Below are 16,166 nucleotides of genomic sequence, written 5' to 3'. Positions count from 1 at the left end.
CAAAGTTGGAGGAACGACTTCCCAACTCAGGAAAGTGGACCATCCCAGGACCATGTGAATTTAGCACTAGTATATAAACTGTGTAAAGTTTGTACACTGCAGGCTACATTTTAGAATGCTAACACACTCATACCTATGATGCTAACATGTAATGTTTATCATGGTAGATTGTTAGTAAGTTAGCATACTAACTTAGCAAGTTACATTTGGCACGTTTGTAATGTATGTGAAGTTTTGTACCATTGGCATGGCATACTATATGTGGTATGTAAGTGTAGCATGCTAACGTTCATGTTGCAATGTGGAACGTTCTCAGATCTCCTACTGCACTGAGTTTGGTTCTGATGCACCCATACACTTTAGAGGTATTGTCTTAATGCTTTTCTGTTTTGTCTTATATTTGGTCAGTTTTATACTCCAATTCTGAAGAAACAATTTTCCATTTTTTTTTTTAGCTTAGCATGTGGCTATCTCAGTATCAACTTCAAATCTAAGGCAGATTTTTCTGTCAAAGTGGCAGTGCAAAGAGAAAAGTCAGGTTATCACCATTGGGGCCCACTCATTTCTGTACAAAAGTCCACAACAATTGTTTCAGTTGTGGAGAGTGTTATTTTGACATTTTGGAACAAAATCAGATACATGGACATTGTCACACCTAAAGCCACACTACTAACAGAGCGAAAATTTGTCATCACTTGTAGGCTCCATCACTGTATTTCAGTGGAGGCCATTGTGTCCCGTGGTGGTCGGCAGACTTTCCCACCTGGTTAACAGCAGTATTTTAAGGAAAAACTCTAAGTACTTGGATTTTTAATATGTAAATGTCCAGGTATAAAGACACTGGAAAATCAGCACAAGATATCAGCAGGTCTATGCATATTAGCAAAAGCCAAATGCACTGTGCATGGCAGCAAAGACAACACACTTACACTTAGCACTTAAAAATGATATGTGATGAAAAATGTCACCGCCTTCAGAGCCAAGTCGTTAAGTTATTCCGGTGAAAAGCTGTCAACGACTGAAATATTCCTAATCCGGTATATCCTGATCGTTTTCTTGGCAGACAACAGGGGTGTGTGTTGGAGATATCTGATAGTGGGTGTTCTCCTGAGTGTGTGTGCCATTGCAAGAGAGTAAAACAAACATGTGTGTGTGTCTGTGTATATGTGTGTGTGTGTGTGTGTGTATGTGAACTGACAGCAGTGGCTGTTAGCAGGCAGATGGAAGTGTCTACCACACTGAGGTGACAGCACTTGTCAGAGCGGCGGAGGAAATGCCCCCATAAAGCATCACTGCTGACAGCTACAACTTGGTCTGCCTGACACTCAACATGAAGCTGTGCCTGGCCGGGTCACGTCTGCTAACACACACACACACACACACACACACAGATCAAACCACTCAACTAGCCAGGGACAACTCAACAGGTCGCCTCCTCACAAGCTCAGTACCAACACAAAAGCTCAGCCTCCAGTGTCTGCAGCCAGGTTGGTATTAGCTGCAGCACATACATCATACTTGACGGCAGGCCAACGGTAACATCCTCATTTTCTCCACTGACAACAAGAAGAGGGAGATTACACTCTTGCTTGTTGTGCAAAAGGCAAATAATTCCAATAATGAAACCAATTTTCCAAACCAATCTGTTGCCGTGCATGCTCCACTTAGGCACAATTACCCTGAAACAGAATGCGTGGGGCTAATCCATTTAAAATTAATCACAAATTCTATGATAAATCTCAAGCTAACGTAAATAGAGCAGCCCAATTAGGGCTATTTGAAATCCTAACTTCCCTGGCTAATCACCTCTCGGAGCAAACACAGAGCGGGTTTGATTTCAGTCGTAGTTGTTATTAGAGGAAGGAATGCCCAGAGATAGCAAACCTAAAGCTGGACCCCCACCCCACCTCCGCCCCCACCAGGCCCAGCCCCCACCCCTCCAGCAATTACGCTCACTCAAGCATACAAGTTGAAGCCTGGTGCCAAATGAGGTCGTTTTGCAGCAATTTCACTTCCTTGAGCAAATCTCCGAGGTCCTTTTGAGAAAGGACAGACTGTTTACAAACAGTCTCTGATTGCATGTGTTAGTCTGTCGGGGAGGAGCAGCACACCTGTCAGACAGCTCACACACACACACACACACACACACACACACTGAAACTGACCTGGAAGGATGCAGACTTTAATAATTCCTCTTTACTGTGTGAATGACAGGAAATCTAGCTGTGTGACACTGACTGAAAAGCAGCTCATAAAAAGGCAGCTTTATCCGCTCTGTCAGCTCCTAGGTGAAGGCGATGGGTCCTTATTTGCTGCTGCCTCACATTGCTGTTTGATGATTAACGCCTGTGTAAGCAATTAATCCTCGTTATATAGAATATTTGTGAAATAGGTAAATGAAGCCTCTTTTTCCAATTTGCCTAACATATTTATATTGGGATTAAAGCGGCAGCGTTTAGCGGCTGCTGAAATACTGCCTCAGTGTGCTCTGCCTGCAGCTGCGTGCTCCACAGCCGGGGCCTGCTCAGTCTAATGTGCTCTGATAGTCCCACCAGAGGATTTCCTTACACCAACTCCCGGCCGCCGCTCGCTTGATCAGGCCCAGGCCTCAGTGCGCTCATTCATCCCGCGGCCCCCCTAGCATGTGTGTGTGTCAGTGTGTGTGTGGGTCGGCGTGTGAGAGCTCACCTCGGCGGTAATGACAGCCCACTGAAAGGGGACCTGTGGTGAGCCCAAGCCAGCCAGATCTTTTCAAGATGCCTGCAATCAGGCGCTCAGGACCGTGTCATTGCTCTGCCCTTCGCGCTCACACACACGCCGGTTCAAGCCCGCTGATGAGCGAGGTTTCCTCAGACTTCAACTGTGCCATGGTGAAAATATATGAGAGTGTGTGGCCCTCCTGATGGGGATTCAAAGTGAACATGTCCTTATTCTACTCCTGGATGCTTTCTGGCCTCTTTGCAGAACTCCCACTTTGCATACTGTTCACATTCAGCTTAATCATAACTGAGAGCTGCTGGTTATTGCTTTTTTGAGCGTTCAAAGCTTCAAACACTAACAGTTATAAACATCAAAACCATTAAATCTGCTTGACATAATCTGACTCAGGGCAACGGTGAGGCATATCTCTCTGAAGTTTATTTCCTGTAACACATCATTTAAGGTCCACTGTTCCCAACAGGTCATTAAAATCCCTATAAAAGGACAAAACTGCAAATGTTTGTGCCACAGGCTGGAAAAACAGCGTTCAATCAAAGCACTTTAATTTTAATCATTCGTGTTTCCTTTGCAGTTTGGTGCCCACGCTTTGAAACCCAAGAAACAAAAAATAAACATGCTGCTCCTGGTAAAGAAAACATGGACGAATTTACCCCACTTTGTCTTTCTGTCTGGGTTTGTCCTACATTTCCCCCCCTGTAGAAACACACCACTCACCCACACATACAGATCAGGTATGGGGGAAAAACGTGTATATTATTTACATGTTTTTATAAGATTTACATTGTGTAATAGATGTTACATGTAATGAAAAAACCTTACATTTTTACATTTTGTCAAACACATGTTGATAATATATGCACTCTTTTCACTCCGTAGCCAGGTCTGCCATGTGAGGTGTTGCTGCAAGGCTCTGGCCATGTGTGGACACTGTGCAGGCCGGTCTGCGGCCCGGCCACTCTGCAGCCCTCTCTGTATTATTACAGCTGTAAGTGTGCCAGCCAGGGGAAATTTGTCTGCAATTCACCTGAATTAGAAGCGCTAACCCAGCTCTCCCGTGGCACGGCGTAATGGTTTGTTTATTTTTGAGGTTTTGCTTTTAGCAAATCATTCCTTATCTGTCGTTTGCTTATTGTCCCACTGAGTAGCTCCAAAAGGGGGTTGTGGGGAGGAGGTCGCTGCCACATGGCCCTGGAAAGTCCCACCTTTACACTCTTTAGTTAAACAGTCCAACTTTGTGCAGGTAACACATCCATCCAAGTGCTTGTGTGATGTGTTTTCTGCTCCGCTCGCTCTGGCCTTTTGTTTATCTGTCTTGTTTAAGATTTCTAACAAAGAGAGACTTTGAACAAATGCCACAGTTATTCTAAATGAAAGATCCAAAATGCCTAAAAATAGCCCTTGATTATAAAGAGTTTCTCTGTGCTCACGCTCCCTGCAGTACACATTGTTTTAACAGCACAACTTGCTCTGTAATCAGCGCGGCGGGCTCTGCAAATCCTCCTCAGTAAGCCACATGAATGAGGCCAACAAGATGTAAATTATCACATGATTGTCTATAAATCATGTCATATGGTGCACAAATATGGTAATGTGGTGAACATCTCGAGTCACCCAAATGCTACATTTTCTTCAGACGTCTCAAATGAGCATGGGATAATGTTATGCTTATCAATTTTCCATTACGCATTTTATTTTTTTCACGTCAGTCAGAGTTTGCTTGTTTTCCGTAAACAACTTTAAAGTGTTCAGAGAGTCAGCGCAGACAAAGGCGAAGACAAAAAAATCTTAAAGATGTCTAAAACCGCCCAAAGGGGAAAAGATCATTAACAGACAAACAAATAGCCATTTTGAGGGAAGTTTAGCAGGAGTGGCACAGCGGCCAAGTGTTCCTTGATGTGCGGCTAAGTGTGCGTAATGGCCCTGCAGATGTCTTTAGCGTTCCTCCCCATTGAGATGTGGTCGGCGTGGGATGTGGAGTGGGCTTTTTTTTTGTTGCTGGGCAGCCTTAGCGTTCTAAATCAGCCCGTCACACACCACTGCCTCCCTGTCAGAGGCCTATCTGCTACCACTTACTCAGAAATGCAACAAATTTACTTATAATTACTTAAAATTTTGTCGTGCTTGTAAATACTTGTGCTCTGACAGTTCATTTATTTTGTTTGATTGCTGCCGACTATTTATAGTGGAGGGCTGCCTGCATGCAGATTCCATGTGTCCTCTAGATTCTGCAATAAGACAAAAGTGGCTGTGGTGATTATCCACTAGTTTTGGGGTGTTTATTTACTCACTGAGGTCGAGCAGAATGTGGCTGTAATTGACGTGCATTCAAGCTTAGGATGGCAATCCTCAGGCTCTGTATATGAGGGAGTGTCTGACAGCGGTTAAAAAGGTTCATTATCTTACTAACCTGCAGAGAGATTGCTTCCCATCGTTTTCTGCTGTAGTTAGATGTCTAAAGTGACCAGGTTTCTGCGAGCTGCTGCATGAACCCAAACCAATGGAACATTTCAGACACAGAGTAGGTGTTAACCGCTCAGCAGTGAAGATTTAGCTTCATGGAAAGAGTCTTATAACACTTTTGGAGCCTGTTGTCCGCACTGTACAAATATCTCTTAGCAGCTCATTGAGTCCATTTGTTTCCGTCATTTCTTTTTCTGGTAAGCCCTTCATACAAAGCCATGTCTATAGTAAATGTAACCAGTTTTCACAAGTTGCATTAAAGCTGTACTAACCAATACTTTTATATTAACAATGATCTAATGATTATGTGTAATGTGAAAGGGGTCACTTTCAGTGACAAACCCATCGAGAATTATTACCAGAGTGCAGTCTCTCTCTCAGCTTGATGGAGCGTTTTAGCATCTTTTAGCTCATTCTTCTCATAGACCGAACGTTTTCCGACATAACACACCTAAACATACGAACATATGCCACATAATCATGAGCCAGTAATTCGCACATGATCCATGTATTTTGGAAGGCAGTGATCAAATGACCAATGCGCTGATGGGAGTAAATAAGGAAGCAGGTTGAGGCAGTGGATGTGTCACAAAACGCAGGTTCCCCAGGGACTTTTCCCAGGAGACGCATGTTGTTTTAAGGTACGTCCTCATCATGTTTCTTTTCCTTAAACCTAACCTCCGTAACTTTACGTTAATTAAGTAATGTCATAATTATTTGTATGGATATCCGAATCGATATTTGAACCATTCTATAAGGATACGTTGTTGTTCTGATTTTAAGGTCCACAACTTTACTGTTTTGGTTGAGTCTCGCAGCTCTCATCAACCTCTTTTCTGGCTGGCAACTGTTTTTAATACAGAAATGTGATGAGATGGTGGCGACCAAAACAGAGCTTAAAAAAGAGCTAATTTTCAGTTAACATTGGTAAAGTGGCCAGAGACACAACTCCAAATGAATGTCAGTGTTGCTCTGTCTTTACTGGATGTGTATAGATGATGGCTTGCTAACATGCTTAACTTAAAAAAAAAGTTTATATGGTGGTAATATGTCAATTTTACAGCTGTGTAATAGCAATGTAACATCTGCTGCCAAGCGGTAGAAACCCAATTAACTCTAACTTTAAAGAGTTAGTCCTTGATCTTTTTAGATTTATCCATCTGAATAATTTGAGAAGTCTTTTAAACTTCTACACAATATACAGTAAGCACCAGATCGTCTAAACCAAGACCAAGTCATGGCCAGAATCAAAGTGCATCAAGACTGAGTCAAGACCAAGCCCTGACCATTGCCAGCCCCACACTGCATGACACAGTTACAATAAAATGTGGACCATGCAAACCAAAGGCATCCCTTAAATTGATCTGAACCCCCCCCCCCCCCCCAAAAAAAAAAAAACAACAACCCATAAACAAATGAAGATTCCTCTTCATTCACCTCTTGTGTATGTGTAAGTGTACCATTAGAAATGTCTTGACAAAATGATCAAAATGCAATGCAAAGGTGTGGTCAGGTGTGGTCTAGACAGGTCTTAAAATGAAATCTGGAGTCTTCTCTGAGTCAGACTGAGACAAGACTGAAACCTTTGATAAGTGGTCTTGAAACCAAGCCTGATTTTGTATACTACACAGGCAAGAGCAAATTTAAGAAATTTCCAAAAAAAAACCCATAATTTTATGTCTCAGGGTTTATTTTTTCAATTAAAACAAAAGTAGTTCAACAGGGTTTCAAGATTTGAAATAGTCTTGATTCTGTCTCATTCTGTCTTGTTGCAATACACTTATTTCTAGGTAATTCCTAAAACAGAAGAAACTGCACTGGAATCACATGGGATACTCTTAATCCACTGATGAAGTACAAGCAAGTGTTGCAAGATGAATCCAAGGCTAATTGACTTAAAAAAGAAAAGAAGAACTTCTCTCTTTGTCTGCTGTGACACCTCTCATCACTGACAACTACTGCAGCCTTGTCCCTCACGTCTCTGCTCCTCCAGCACATGGACAATTAAGCACAAAGGGGTGACAATGTGGCTGCTGTCCATCTCCTGAGAGCCTCCAGCGGCTGCCACGCTCCATTTCAACTCCACAAACACACAGCGATGTTTTACTGATTAAAGGCCTGATAGCGAGGCTGTGGATGAACAGCGGCTGCTCGGCAGTCAAACAGGGTCACCGGTTGCTGTGGGAGGCATGAAGGAAAGATCAGGCAAAGATTGCTTTAACAAGATAACTTCCAATTTAACTGCCACAATCAAAATATTAAAAGACCCTTCACTGATTGCATTCTGCGATTTCAAAGCCACAATTGCCTTTGAAAAGACAGGCGTGTCGGAGAGATTCGACACCAGCTAGTTGTAATTTGTCGTGAGTGATTTTGGCGTGCACTGCAGTTTGGATCACGCAGGACCGCACTGATAAAGTACACAAACTCACAGATTTGAAAGGAGAAAAAGTCTCACACCGCAATCTAATAATTTCCAGTTTCAAGTCAGCGGGTTCACACAAACTTTCTTTAAAAATCATTTGAATATTTCAGCACTGATGATTTGGATTACCATCACACACAGAGGTTGCATGGTAAATGCTTCTTTCACCATGGTAGCCTTTAAACTTCACTCTGTCTTGTATTAAAGCCCAATGTCTGCATGATAACTGCACAACATTCATCTTCATAATAGAGCCTGGCTGGATTTGTCCCCCATAAGGAGCCCAACTTAGCTGGGTTAAAGGAAAGCATTACAGCCAGCAGGCATGTGACCGCATAATTTCAGCCAGAGAGGCCTACGCTTCCTCTGTTTGCTGTCATTATGCCCTCAGTAAGCCACATAAAGGCCCAGCCATCCTGTGGAGATCACTGCACTCCTCGCCGCTCCGCCTGATTGGCTATTATCTAAATGAACCAATGTTCTATATCAGGGCTTTTGACTACATAACTACCCTGTTAATATTCAGAGGAAGTGCTGGAGGTCAGGGAGCTCTCAGCCGCTTGACCTCAGGGTCACAGGAACCCGAGCCGCAGAGTGGCACATGGCAATGAATGAGCCCTAATGATTTAGATGGTATCTGTTACACAGCCCAGAGAAAGCCAATCTCTCCGGGCAATCTGGCCGTGGAGAAAAGGCAGAGGTTCGAAAATAAACCCCACTTGTTTCAGAGAGGGGTAATGCTGCCTCACCAGCACAGCACGTCATTGGAATTCCCATGTATGAATAATTACACACAGATGACCACACAGCAGCTTTGGACGCACCACTGGTAGATGCATCGTGCGTGCAGTTGTTTAGGGAACTGAGTCCAGGAAATGCAGCGAATGATTTGGATTGTTTGTTTGTTTACTCGGTGCTTAAGTGACTTCAGCACCTTGTTAAAGAGGCCTCACGCAGCCCTTGACGGCGGGACCCGTCACAGGAGCCTCTCCAGAGGATTAGGTGAGCATTTGCCTGAGTTGGGCTAAAAACGGGCCCTTTGTGCAGCCGTTTAAGACACTTGTTGATGCGTGCCGTGGCTTTGAGTTTCCTTAAAATACTCGGGTAAACATTGGGCTTATGCACAGCAACAAAACCATGACCTTAAAGAGCGCTTTCAAAAGCAATTTCCCTCCCCTACTACTGCATGTAAACAGAGTAATTGTACTTGGGAGACTCCCAGTGCCAGCTGAGTGTAATTTATATCCACGTCATCCACAATGAAATCAGAGCTATGATAACTGTTATGACAGCAATGCAAGCAACATTTCTCACAGATATCACTCTTTATCATTACTTCTAATAACACTAATACTATTATTATTAAAGCACAACTGATACTAGATTTTTGGGGAAATATATTTATACTTGAAAGTAAAAAAAGGATAATATTTTGGCTGATTTTTTAAAAAAAAATACATTGTTTAATTAGGAAGACAAAACATTAACAAATAATTTTGATGAGAATCCCCTAAATTTGGTGATTAGAATTGACTCATAGACATGCAGGAAGGTACTTTAAAGCTGAAAAAATATAAATATATAACACTTACATACAGCAGTAAACCTTTAGCTACACTAGAAAGTTAATTAACAAATTACTGATAACAACAAAAAATCAAGATAAGAAAAACAAGACTCATTGAATTTCTCCTCAGGGGGATTAATAAAGTAAATAAACTTAAACTTAAACTTAAAAGCAGCTCATAAAACACTTTCAAAAGAACTAAAATTTGAAGTAAAATAAACATTAAATGAATGAAATTAATTCTTTAACAGCAAAAGCAGCTTATTCATCATGACTAATTCATCTTTACATACTAGTCTGACAAGATCACATTAGCAAAACCAATGCACTGATTGATCTTTAATGATCATCATCACCACTACTACCTTCTACTCTAATGATACATCTGAAATGATATGTCACCATCCTCTTACAGCTATCACCACTGTTGCTCCTGCTACACTAGCACTAATGTCAGTATAGGCCTACCAAGAGATTTACTGTTACCAATCTACTGTATTCTGCTTGAGCTGGTTCCTATAAACAAAAATTCTCTAAAAATAACTGCTCAGCTATGCTAACAGATGTTTGCATTTGTGCGTTGCAGAGTTAAATATGTTGCATCTGTTGTTTAGCTTCTCTGTTTACAGAGATCTATCACAAAGTGCACATCATAGATGTTTATGTCCGGAGGCCTTGGTGCAATGACAGTGTAAAACACTTCACTCACTCATTTTCTCTTTCCCCTGACTAACACACGCTCTCTCAAAAACAACTCTGTGCTCAACTCTGAAATGATCACATTTATTTACGGTGTGCAGCTACGTGTGTCCTGATGTTGAGCCAGCGGTTGGAGCTGGATACTAAAATACAAATAATGTGAAAAGAGAAAGATGCAGGAGGTCTGTTAATTAGAAAGGAAAAGGAAATGAAAGAGTCATTTACAGTCAAGGTTCTGTGGAAAGATGTTAATGTGCTGCAGCTATAAAAATATGTATTAAACATGTGCTGGAAGGAAGAGAATGCTCCAAATGTGTTCTTCCTGCTTTCCTGTCCTTTTGAACTAGTTTTTTTTTTTTTTTTAGAAAGTTCATATTGATTAAATATATCTTTGTTTCGCTGTCTGTCTCTCTGTCTGTCTACAATTTGCAACACTGACAATAATAGGCTGCTGATATAGACTATATGTATGTATGTATGTATGTATATATATATATGTATGTATGTATGTATGTATGTATATATATTATTATTATTATTATTATACTCCATGGGAGTCAAAAGATGAGATTGCAGGTAAGTTGATTTATTCATCTATATAACCCAGATGACAAATTTGTCTCAACAGGCTTTACAATCTATATAGCATATGACCCTGTGTCTGTGGACGCCCACTTCGGAGTAACTGCAAAGTGAAGACTTCACATTATTCTTACTTTCATTATTCCAAGGTTGTTACACTCTCTGCTCCTAAATACTGTATAAATAGCTCAAATAAGCTTTTTTATTCTGTTAAATATTTTAACAGATTGCTAACGTGTTACACCTGGAGGTGATGAGTCATCTGGGGCAAAGGCCCACCAAAAAACATGTGTTTAAGTGGTACTGAGTAAAATTTAATTTCATTGTGGTTTAATACATTATTTATCATTATTAACCTTTAAAATTTAAGTTGAGTGGCTGATAATAGTTTTACATTGGTGTTTTATGGGGTCATCCCTATGTTTCCCAGGTTCTATGTTTCCCAGGTTCTATGTTTCCCGCTTACACAAAAAGGGTTCTATGTTCCCCGCTTGGTTGAGCCGGGAACATAGAACCCAGGAAACATAGAACCTTTTTTGTGTAACAGGGTAACATAGAACCTTTTTTGCAGGGTTAAGTGGGGAACATAGAACCCGGGAAACATACACTCCCGTGTTTTATTTATACTTAACGTTAGCTTGAGAGCCTGCCAAAAACTAAACACCAGCTATGCTAATCTTGCTAGCATAGCTGGTGTTTAGCTTAACCCTTCATCATAAATGGAAATAGCTACTGCCTAAATTAGGTGGGAAACATTAAATTGTAATGATGTTAAGTCATAAAAAGTTGTATTTTTCAATTACAGGAACCAGCTACGAAAAATACATTGAGTGATGTTAGCTAACGGTAGTTCGAAAATACTTAAACTGGAGGGTGTTCTTTCACAAACTGGACCATTTGGAAATTTTGAACGCTGTTGGAACATACCGTTTGGATATTAAGAACAGCACACTCTTGGAGCAGCATAGCGTCCTCTGGGCACCGTGTCTGGGGAGATGGAGCAGCAGAGCGCCAAGTTGAGTGATTAGCTAAACCATTCGTTAATTCGTGTAGAAAGAGAATGCTCAAACAACAGCACTTTCAATTTAGTGTAGAGCGTCAGATTGGATTTACGAACACACCCTTAGTTTTGGGACAGAAATAACAAGCAGCCTACAGAGAAAAAATTAATGTCTTCCCCTAGTTGTACGTGGTTGAAAGTCGGTGATATCAGGAATTTGACAGTTTTGTTCAGCTACTTTCTTTCATACTTGGTGAAAGCACCACTTAACAAACTGGGAGCAAAATGGCTACAATGCCAACATCGCTGGCAGTCACGTCAAAATAAAATGTTAAATGAACTTTTACTCATTCAATTCAGCTACCGCAGCTTAATTAACACACTGATTTAAAACTCGTAAAACTAGAGGTATTTTTAAGTGGAAAAAATGATAGGGCAGCAACTTTGGACTAATACTTTGGTCCTATTTCATATTTCCTACACAGTTAAACCCAGGTGATAACAGCACATACCTGTTCTCTTCAACATGCTGTTATATTGCTCAGTTCCTCCTCTGTAGATATGTTTGCTCTGCAGTGCATGGCAACTTTTACCTTGTTCTGCTGCGTTCATGTTTGGTGAGGAGAGCTTTGGGATCCTAAAGGCCTGTTCTTGAATAGGTACCATCACCTCGGAGTAACACACAAAGCAAAGAAAATGTGTTCTCAACAAGCTAGCAGTTAACAATATGCACATTAAATGTAATTATTTTTCTCCAGTGGTTTGGTCTATAATAATATCCCACAGCTGGTGGGCACCAAGGTGTATAGTTTTTCTTAAAGGCAGACAAATAAAAAAATGTGTTCTCAAAAATCGATTATTGTTCATGATGATCACAGTTACTTACGTCTTCTTTGAAAGAAATACAACCTTCTGCCAATTATGAGCAAATGACGACAACAAATAGCCAATCAAATTGCAGAAGGGCAACAGGCAACCAGCCCCACTTGGCACCAAATTTGTGCCATCTGCTTTCATTGCTAAAGGCTTTGGGCATGTGATTCTTGTTTTCTCACAGGTGGGGCACTTGAAATTGTGAGTGTGGGGCACACTTAAACCCCTTTTTTAAAACTACTCTATCAGCCTCTGAACTTTAATGTAGCCTATAATAATGATAAATAATAACAGCAACTGAGGATGTTTTATGTCCCACATTAATTGATAATTATTCTGAACTTTTCAGATACTCAATTCCACTAAAATACACTTTTATTCTGCAGCCAGCAGGTGGGCCTTTGCTCTAAATGACTTGTCGCCTCCAGGTGTAACATGTTAGCACTCTGTTAAAATGTAACACACACATACAAAAAAAGCTAATTTGGGCTATTTGTTCAGTTTAAGCAGTGAGTGTAACAAACTTGGAGTAATGCGTGAATTTAAGTAGGAATAATGTGAAGTGTTCCTGTTCCCATGATTGCAGCGTCACAGAGCCTTAATGCAGTGAATGAGGTTAGGCTCGGTTTTTAATTCCCCTTTGGAGTTAAAGCAAATTTTACAAGGTGTTTTTCATGGAAATTATACACTTCTTTGGTTTATTTTCATGTGGTAAAACAAACGTCAAGGGCATGTATTTAATCATGAATATGTAGGTAGAGCATTTGCATTGCAGGGAGAAATAGTCTTTATTCCACCATAAAACCATGGTGAACGTCTAAATGTTTAATAATACATAACAAAACTTTGGTGTGCTATTGATATATAAATTAAGCAAAAATCATGTCTGCTCAGACTGCTCCAGCTGTCCCTGTGAGCAGTCAGTGTATAAAACAAGCCTTCCACCGAGGCCTTGATCACGCTCACATTAATAATACTCTCATTTGGGTGGGCTCTCACGTCACTCGTGACAGTCGTTTCCTTGATGGGCGTCAAAAATTAACGATGAAGTGTTGTTTTCCAGTTCCAAAATTTCAGGCCTGCCAAAGGTTAAGGAAACACGGCACCATAAAACAGAGCCTCTGTGTTTGTCTTGAAACCGGGCAGCGTTTACTTGCACTTCTCAAGCTGTCGGACGTTCATTTTTATGCTGAGGCAACTCAGTGTTTTGTTTGACAACGCTTTTTAAGTTTTAGCTTCCTCTCACTCCATTACTGAAGTATCTTTAAGCCCTCAAATAGAGAACTTTCAGAAAATTAACCCTTTGTACACTTGGTGGAGCAGCACCATGTCTTGGAAGTTAAACCGTGGCAAGAAGGTTTCAAGTTTGATCCCAGTGCAATTCACCTGTTCAGGCAACACTGAAATCCTACCTGCTGACTCAAATGTCACATGCACCATGATAATAACCTGTCTTATATATTAAAAGTCATGTTATGAGTAATTTCATTGATACTTCTTAGGAAGCAAACCAAAACACACAGGAAAAAGTGTGTCTATGTGTGTGTGTGTTGTGTGTCGACAGAGGCCAAACGTCTCTCTGCACTTTTGAGCTCTCGGTGAAACACCAGCAGAGAAGTTCCTGTTGGCTGACAGAGCAGTTAATCCACGCAGAGGGGAGCAGCTCCAAACAACTGCAGAGAAACACAAGCTACAGGTCTGCCACTTTTCATCACCGCCACAAAAACAGGCAGCCTAAGCCTCTTTGTGAGCAGATCGCTCCAGGGCCGGTACGCTGTTGCAGATCTCTATGGCTTTACCAATCTGTTGGCAGAGGAATCACCACGCATTATTACTAATGACAGCTCTGAACTCGGAAGAATTGGAAGAATAAAAGGCAGAGCAAAGGGGGGCTTTAAAAAAAATCTTTTAACAACTTGCATCATTGCACGGCCACACAAAGGCAAAGCTTAACCTGACATTCCTGTGTAATTAAGACATCTCTCACATGGCACGTTTCTCCTGACCACTTGGGACTCTCGTACAGGACCGGAGGGTTTTCAAAGCAAGCGAGGGCAGCCCATTCACATCTGTGATCACTAAGCCAGTGCAGCGTGGCCATGAATGCAGTTAGACTGTAACACTCTGCAGGCATTGTTTTTAATACACTGACATTTAAATTGTGATCCCACTTGCCCTTTAAAGGGGACCAACTGCACTGGTGCAACTGACAAAGAGACGAGGAGGGAGGGGAGACAGTGTTCAGGGACCACAACTTGGTGATGGGTAAAGACAATATGTTGTGCACTTTTCTACATCTCTAAATTCAACATTACTACACTGTAAAAAATTTAAATATTTTTTCTTTTTTACAGGTGAAAAATTTCTGCCAGTGCAGTAAGATTCTTATTTTAATTATATTTTAACCAGTTTCGAATGTAATAAAATTCCAGTCAAATTGTTGCAGCAGTGTACCTCATGTCTAGAATATTCTAAAATTGGACAAATTGATTTATATTTAGAAAAGATTGAAATATTGTTCCTGCACGGGCCATTTTCTTGACTATATATTAAAAAATAAATAAACCTCAGATAAAGACAGAAATTATTAGATAAAATTGAGAAAGTTTTTGCACTAAATTAACTTTGAGTTTACTTTTGTATGCACTGTAAATGCATGCACTATATAGTATATATAGTATATAATATGGAAATTAAATATGATAATAAAATATAAAATAAGAAGTATATTTTCACTTACTTTTGCCTGTGCTGTAGCTTCCTGCCAGCTTTAGATTTTCATTTTTAATTGCACTGAAAACAGACTCAGAGTAAACCCATCTAAGTCAGCCTGCTGCAGTGAGAGTGTGAGCTTGCTTTCATGTCGGTGTGTGAAAATGATCCTGCGAGGGCTAATTATGTGATTGTTTCATTTGCTGATGTCGGAGCACTTCACGTTCTTGTGTGTTAACAATTAGCTAACCATAACAACTCACTTTGATGCTAACCAGGGTGGAAACGGGGTCACGACCTTTAACAGCCGTGCGGCTTTGCTGCACGCCCGTGCCTCATTCGCACACACACACACACACACACACACACACACACACACACACACACACACTCAGATCTGATTGAGAAATTCAATAAAACATCAACATGGGGAGATGCAGACTCCCATGAAGATCACTGTGCGTGTTTTATTTTTTTGTGTGAAATCAATTGTGTCCAGATGTGTTATAAGGCCAGCATTAAAACATAATGTATGAAGGCTTCACATAACTTCCCCATTGATGTAATCAGTCTGTAATTACACAGAGTGAAAGTTAATTGACTTATTTTTGTTGGAGACATTCATTGATCCTTATTGATGTTCACATCCTGTCTTCAAAAGTTGTTTTCCTTTCTCTTCTGTAATTGTGCTGATAAAATCTGGATCTAAATGTGTATTAAAAGCTTACTGAATGGTCAAGCCTTTCAGTCTAAATATGCAGCTCGTACTAAAACACAGCCGCTCTGCAATATTTGCATCCTGTATTTGTGGTCTGCCTGAACATTACTGCACTAAGATGATTTAAAAACATGCATCAGGTGCTGTATTCTTACATTTTTTTGACTCCATCTAGTGGCGTAGACTTGCTGTTGCTTTAGTGTTTGACACTAACACCGGCTGTCTGACCACAGATTTAAGAACAAAATCAAATCTTGCGAGGCAGTAGAAGTAAACACCAGGAAATATGTTTTCCTGACTGAGCAGAATCCTGTGTGACTTTCAGTGTACGTTCTCTTTAAACACTGCAACACCTGCTCAGGATGGTGAAAGGGCGTCCTCCAGTAAAAAGAGTCCGACTACTTGAGAG

Source organism: Epinephelus lanceolatus, chromosome 1 (genome assembly GCF_041903045.1).
Source record: "Epinephelus lanceolatus isolate andai-2023 chromosome 1, ASM4190304v1, whole genome shotgun sequence".
Lineage (NCBI taxonomy): Eukaryota > Metazoa > Chordata > Actinopteri > Perciformes > Serranidae > Epinephelus > Epinephelus lanceolatus.
Note: the sequence above shows the minus strand (reverse complement) of the source record.